Below are 6,353 nucleotides of genomic sequence, written 5' to 3'. Positions count from 1 at the left end.
AGTATGGTTAGCTCAAGTGTCTCATACACATACTTTTCAGCTTCACACATGAAGACTGATGAACAAATACAAACATTTCATAGAGCATACGATCGCATTACCATGGTTGGGCTTATAAAAATCGAGACCAAATAAGATCAACATGCCATCATATCTCATAACCCCGGAGCCTCTGGTAACAACCTAGGACTGGTCAACACTAGTTAACCCAAAACTCAAAATAAGAAGCATATAGAATACATGATGCAGACACATGTTTTGGTTTACTAAATTCACATAATTGAATAATGTGTAAGGGTTTCCAGTTTTCTGTTTGCAAGTATACCTCAAGTGTCTAAGTTTCATTATTTGATCTACAAGTCAACCCATTTGTTCCTCGATAGCATTATCCTTCCATTATTAAGAATTACATTCTAAGAATAACCTAAGGATAAATATTTGATTATTAAATCATTTGCTTTATTTGCTAAGATCAAAGTTACTAATTGAATAACTCTTCCTTATCATTAATTCAACTTTTCAACATAATCAAAGGATCATTATTCATTTATAAAATAACCAATTATCAATCTTTGAATAGAAAGATTATAACTTTATTAAAATGATCAATTAAATCCATCAATTAACTTAGGTACACAATTCCATGACCTCATATTTAATAATATGTTACTAAGTCTTCACCATTAAAATATCTAAAATCATAATTCAAGTCATAAGACTTACCAACTTTTGATACCAATATTTTAACAATCTTGTTTAAGAATTATATCAATTAAATCTCTACTACATAATTTAATTATTAATTAAATTTAATTAACTCTAGTTAATTGATTTAATTAATAGTTGCATAACCATAACATTGTTGCAATTAATATCAGTTGACTAATAACTAACTAGAATTCTATAAGATTAAGGTCAACTATAATCTAGTACACAAATATTCATATTCATAATTTAATAATAATAACTTGTTAATATTTAATAACAAGCTATGTTGGGAATCTTATCTATAATCACTACATTCGTCATTCTTTTCAAATAACTCTCTATCACACAACTTAATTATTAATATCATGGTTATGATATCAGCGCAATGAATATCAATTGATCAATTATACTTCAAATCCCAAAAATTAGTATCTTTTACAAAACTTTAATCATTAAATAATTTCCACTAGATTATCTCTAATCAAATTTGTTGATAACTATTAAAATCATTATTTATTAATAGTTTGTTAGACCCAACAAACATTAATAAATAATAAACTCATCAAACTATATTTCCATAAGCCCCATTAGTTAATATTTAACTAACCTTTAAGAAATATCAATAATTTATAACTAATATAGTAATTCAAATCGTAGTTATGTTATAACAATATTATAATGTAACTATGACTCTTTGTCAATATAATAATTCTTATTTAAATTTAAATCCAATATCATTAAAATTTGAATCTCTTAATAATTATCATTAAACACTTTTATAAATTACCACCTCTTAACTATATATTAAATAGTATTTAATATACATCAAATAATTAATATTAAAAGTCATCCATTCTCTATTGAATTCAATCTCTATCCATCAGCTCTATCCACAAACTTTCCATTAAAAATATCCATTAATTCATTTAGAACATTCTTATTAGTCTTTAGACTAATTAAATAATTATTAAATTCTAATTATATTACTTTGATATATTATTTTTGTGAAGTTTAAGCATAAAAAACTCTTGGTTATGAGAAATGAAGAAATGTCCGTCCTTGAATAAAACAGTCTCAGTATGACGGCCATATCTCCCTAATGAACTGTTGGATCGGACTGAAATTTAAAAATGTTGAAAAGGGCCAAGTTGCGCCAATTCTGACCGGAGCGATCGAATAAATTCAATCATAATAAAAAGTTATGAATAACTGAGTTTGGGTCTATCCAAAGAGCAGCGACATATCAATTTGTGATGAATTAAGAATTTCTTGTTAAAATAATTGTTCTCTAAATTTAACCATAAAAGAGTTTTATCATATGCATCTAAAAATATAATTGATAGAAAGATTACATCTAATCATTCGAATTTTCACCATAAAATTTCTATTTTAATTCCAAATTTTGTCTTTCTAATTTAATATAAATTCGAACCTAAACCTGATTAAAATCTAATTTCTTTCTCATTTGGAACTAGGGTTTTTCTATTGTTTTCTTCTCATCCAAATAAAATATCTAGATTCCAATTTCAAATACAGAGATTCAATCACAGAGAGTATTCAGACACATAAAACAGATATGATGAAGACAAGAAGAGAAAGAGTGCAAAGGGAATATGAGAATATCACGAGTGCACCTAGACACTGATGCTAATTTGCCATGCCTCAGAAGTCCATAGAAAATCCCTTCCTTCTCCATCATTCACAATTCTTTCAAGAATCCAAGCCGATCGAATCCTTCAAGTGATTAGAAGTGCTAGAAAGAGCATAGAAGCAAGTAAAAAATATATGAGCATATGAATCTTCTCCCATGCATGTAAGCTTTGAAGCTTCCATTTTAGCCTGTAGCTCGTGGCTTCCATTAAATGTGTAGCTTCCATTAAGCTTTTTATTTAAGCTTCTATGAATGCCTGAATATCAAGAGCTCTCAAGAAACCTTTGAAATGCTTTTTGAAACCGCTGAAAGGTGTCACCAACTAAGCATGGGTCTTTTTCAATTCTTTTTGATGAGTCATAGAATTGTAGACACCTTGTGCTTAATTGATGCACTAACCCTCGTGTTGTTGACACATGTTAATTCTCATGCAAGCTTATAACTCCAATTTACTTTACTCTTTCCAATTTAATTAATTTATTTATTAAGTCTCATGCACTAACTTTAATATCTCCACTTTTCAATCTTAATATATTTATATTTTAATCATATGAGATTTATAATCTTTTAATAATTTAAAATATATTTTCCACTTTAAATTTCATTTTCTAAAACTATATTGCTAAAATATTTATGAGCTTTAATAATAATATTATTTAGTCATTTATTTAAAAATGAGCTCCCAATATATATAAATATTGTCACATTCCAAATTTAAACTTTTAACTTTTATCTTCCAATTTAATTATTTTATTTTCAAATTTAATTATTTTATTTAATTATTTTTTCAATTAATTAAATAAAATAAATATTAAAATATCATATTAATTTTTCATTAAATTAAATTATTAATTAAATCTTTTAATTAGGCTTAATTAATAGAAAATACTCCAAAGACTCACAAAGGTAAAAATACGAAAAATCCATCATAGCCAAAATACATACAAATCAAACCAAGGGGTTTATATCACGAATTACATCATCTGACACATTCGGAGGGTACTCAACTTAGATACTTGTCCTAATTTTTCAATTAGAACAAATGGCTTTAATGGTTGGAATTTGGACTTGATAATTTATCTCCCCTCTCTTATCATTGAGATAATGTGATAGGGTACGCTCATCCTGGCAATTTAGGAAAGTCGATACCCGGTACCTGCAACCTGTATAAAAATCATGCATGTACAAGCACAATATATACTAAACTAAACAGACAATGGCAAGAAGTGGTGCATCGTGTAGATCCCGACTAGCAGGTGATTACGACTCCCTTCTTTAACCACATCAGACACACCATACAAAAGCAAATACACAAAGCAAACACGCATACCATACACATGCAAGTATGGGGTAAGTATCCATAAGAAAACACATATGATAATAAATCATCTTACTAATCATCATTAGTAACTGCAACCACTAAAAATAATCATCATGCATACATGAAATGTAGAGTCTAAGTAATTTCATCACATATCAACTGAATCCATAGCACAATATCTGATAATCTCATAGTAATGTTACTAACCATCAACATGAAACTAGCTCTAAAAGAGTTAAACAATGATAACAAAATGCGAACCAGGGGCAGACACTACATCCACCCCCCCTGAGATTAGGCTTACTCTTAGAAGCCTACAAGAATGAAAAGCTAAGATACTCACTATGCGGGTCGCATTGAACCCTTTTCCTTCCTACAGGAGAATATGATTCCACTGAGAATTTTACAACACACTTAGAGCAATATGATTCTGGTTTAATAGTAAATCGAAAATCATATCGATCCAACATCATTCCTTTAACAACTACTGAAATATATCCCTTAATACATTCTAAACAAGAGCAACTTAACGCTTGCAAAGATAAACAAAGGTATACTACCTTGAAACTTAGATAAAAGATACATGTTTTGCAACTAGAATAAGTTTTCAATTTTCAGTTTTGCCTTCGTTTAAGTTTTCAGTAGAATTTTCAATTTTGAAAGCTAAGCGTTGAAGTATGAAAAATATGCAAGTAACAGTTTCAAGTTCTGTTTCAGTTCACCTAGTTTTCAAGTTTTCAGTTTGAAAGAGATACACATGATAGTTCAAAGTTTTCATTTTGTTTAACTAGTTACAACTAGTGACATTCCAATATACCCAAAGCTCCCAATGTTGAAACTCAGGCTCTGATACCAAATGTAATGCCCCGCCAAGGGATCCAAAAAATTACACTAAGTTTACCAAACAATTTTTTTTTTTTACATGAAAGTAAATACCATACATAACTTATTCACAACACTTGCGGAAGCAATAAAAACAATTCGAATAAAAGTACACATAACATAACATAACAGATTACATTATTTAAAGATCTCTTAACGTTGAATCACATCTAATCATAATTTATTCATCTAACATCACATCCTTATGAAATAACAATGATACATCCAATGTACTTAAACAATATTACAAGTGCCATTTTTGTAACTACATTTCAGATTGCTCAATCATCCACCATACATATCATAGGGTATGAAAAAGCTTAAAAGAATAAAGCATCCATGTAAATAAAGTACATTATCATCCAATAGTAATCCATGATGCAATTAAAGTAAATGAAACCACATATCATACATGATACATCATCATCATAAAGATATAAATATCAATTATAAGAGATAACCATATATCACAAACATAAATAACTAAGTGCACGGTTTCTCCCAACCGTAAATAGCATCATTAGACCATCGTGGATCCTAGCCATCCCTCCGTGCATAACATTTCAAAGCACCAAAGAGATCATCGGTATTAACATAGTAGAAATGTCACTCCTAAAACATCCTATTAACATCATATGTAGAAAGTAATCTAACATGCAAATATAAGCATAAGATAACACCATCTAACATATGTTAATCTTCAATGAAAGGATACATATCCACCATCATGAAGGACGCATCAACCATGATGTCTCAATGAATCTCAAATGATAAGAGTGAAAAATACACTACCACCCAACCGCGTGGAACCTAAGTGGTCCACTCCCACCGTGCTGTGGAGATAATCTCAAGTCCCAAACAGGCTATGAATTCACAAAGCACAAATCTCTATAAGTCCAAGAATCCTAAAAGTATACTACTCAAGGGTTCTATCACACAAAATCAATATCTAATTCCCAGAGGCACACAATGACATGTAGGAAACCTACTATGCAAGTGGGAAAGTGTCATCGCAATTATCACGTACAAGTTACCCTGACAGTTAGCTAAACTCCATAGGTCCATACTGATCTCATGCAGCCACTAGTATCCTCTCATACTGACGAGGCATACTACGGAATGCACGGTCGCAACCATGCGTTCTCACTACTCCCATCCTAGCCTGTACAAGCACTTAAGGCATGGGCGAGAACATCAAAACAATTATCTTTTTAGGTTCATTTAATCTCCATTTAGTGTGTAAATGTTATCACTTATTAACCAAACTTACAATGAGTTACCCTGGCAGCCACTTAGGGCCCCGACCCCCATTGCAAGCCACTTTCCGACACTACAAGTAGATAACCTACCCTAAGCTCATGGAATTATAAAATCACCACAGTCTTGTACAAGCGACTGTAAAGAAAATCCAAAAGATAATCCATAAAAAGAATCATCAAATATCCACAATATAAGCATCAAATATTCATAATAAGAATCATCAAATCTTCAAGATAAGAATCATCAAATCTCCATAAGCATATGGAAAAAGCATCCGGAAAAAGCATCCATAGAAAATCATGACCACAACAGTTCTCTGTTGGCAACTAAAGGCATCACTGATAATCATAAGTATCCATTGGTTCTCAATAATCAAAATATATCTCAAAATAAATCACAATATCCATTGGTTCTCAATAAGCAACCAAGAATATCTCAAAATTATACTGATCGAAGACTCCAAAATGGTTGAGTCAAACATGTCACAACATGACATCATCAAAAAATAAATCCACATTTCAGTCCCATCAT

This window comes from Cupressus sempervirens, chromosome 1, assembly GCF_028749045.1.
Source record: "Cupressus sempervirens isolate cs-2001-9-10 chromosome 1, ASM2874904v1, whole genome shotgun sequence".
Taxonomy (NCBI): Eukaryota; Viridiplantae; Streptophyta; class Pinopsida; order Cupressales; family Cupressaceae; genus Cupressus; species Cupressus sempervirens.
The sequence above is the reverse complement of the archived record's forward strand: the minus strand, read 5'-3'. Positions refer to the sequence as shown.